The sequence below is a fragment of the Gobius niger genome (assembly GCF_951799975.1).
Source record: "Gobius niger genome assembly, chromosome: 23".
Lineage (NCBI taxonomy): Eukaryota > Metazoa > Chordata > Actinopteri > Gobiiformes > Gobiidae > Gobius > Gobius niger.
Window position 1 is genome coordinate 577,017 of NC_136874.1, and position 1,987 is coordinate 579,003.

Here is a 1,987-nt window from a genome sequence, read left to right on the forward strand (position 1 = left end):
GCGCGCCAAAGCAGGAAACGTACAGCGTTCGCTTCCTGTCACTTCCTTCAAAATAAAACGATAATATCAAAATAAGACACTCAATACATTTCATATTTTCGGGATTAACTGTTATAAATTCAGTGTTAGCAAAGAAATCCACCATATCAGGCCTGGCAAACCTGACTCCATTCTGGATTTCTGATCTCAAATGTACTAAACTGTTCTTATCCGAATTCTGTGACGTATATTTTAAAAGAGAACAAAAAAGAAGAAATAATTGGGATTTGAATAAAATATCTTTTTTTCTCCAGTTCAAAGTGGAAGAAATTCAATTTGACATGAAAATCCGAAATACCGGCAAGAGATCTGCAACTTCCCAACCAATAACTCAAGCACTCCTAAAGTCATTGGTACAAAGTGTATTGTATATTGGTATATACATTGGTAAATACATTGGTAAATACATTGGTATATACATTGGTAAATACATTGGTATATACATTGGTATATACATTGGTAAATACATTGGTATATACATTGGTATATACATTGGTATATACATTGGTATATACATTGGTATATACATTGGTATATACATTGGTAAATACATTGGTATATACATTGGTATATACATTGGTAAATACATTGGTATATACATTGGTAAATACATTGGTATATACATTGGTATATACATTGGTAAATACATTGGTATATACATTGGTATATACATTGGTAAATACATTGGTAAATACATTGGTATATACATTGGTATATACATTGGTATATACATTGGTAAATACATTGGTATAGACAGTCTATGGTACAAAGGGCTGGAAAGAACTATGTGGAAGTGTAATATATGACTCAATAATTGTGTTTAGATGAATTACACGTCACATTAGAGTAAATGAGACATTGGTTTTCAAAGAGAAATATCTGCATTATTGTATTATTATTATTAAGTATTAAGTATTTTTCCACGTGTCCGTTGCCGGGTCGTGGGGGCGGCTGTTGGAGCAGCACCGGCCCCTTGTGGCTCCTCCTGCGGGTGGTGGGTCCACAGACGGACGGCCTCATGGTTCTGACCGCCTGGTCTCTCATAACCGCTCTGTGTCTGACCCGTCACCTATAGGACCTGTTTGTCCTGTGAGACCCTACAGGGACAACAGAGCTCCAGGATCATTCAGGCTCAAACCCCCCAACACGATCAGGTGGCGGCTCCGGGAGGGGAAACATATCCAACCAACGAACTCAGAAAACATTTAAAATAGAAACAGATTTTTATTTTTTTTGTAATTCAGAGAATGAAGATACGACAGGCAAAACATATCCTTTTATTTTTTAAGTTTATAAAACAACACCTAATCTCACAATAACATGTTGCACCGATTCAATGTTTTATTTATTTGACTTGGAAAAAAGGCTCCCGCGCACTGTCCCACTCTTTGTCTCACTCTTTTACGTGCTTTTTATTACAGTGACGTTTCGGTCTCTCTGACCGTGTTAAGTTTGACAACATATTTTAATTTAGTTTTAGTCTTTTGACGAAAATGTAATTCAATTTTAGTCTAGTTTTAGTCGACTAAATGTAAGACTAGTTTAGTGGACTTTGCATAATAATATTGATAATATTGATTCTAATCATGTTTAATGTTGTTCCTCTGCTTCATGTTTCTGCTCCACATGAACAAAGCTCAGAGCTGATCCTTTAAACATGATCTGAGGCTCTTTCAGACGCTCAATACAAGTTTGGATGATTTTAGTCTCTCCTTTTCATTTTTATTTAGTCTGATTTTAGTCGACTCAAATATCTGGACATTTTAGTCACAGTTTTAGTCTCATGAGAAACTTTTAATTTAGTTTTAGTCCAATTTTAGTCACAAAAATATCACTTTGACTAAAATTAAGACTAAATATTTTAGTCGACGAAATTAACACTGCCAAAAAATGACAAAAAAATGACAAAAAATAAAACTGCATCAAACTTATTTCTTTGAGAAATTCC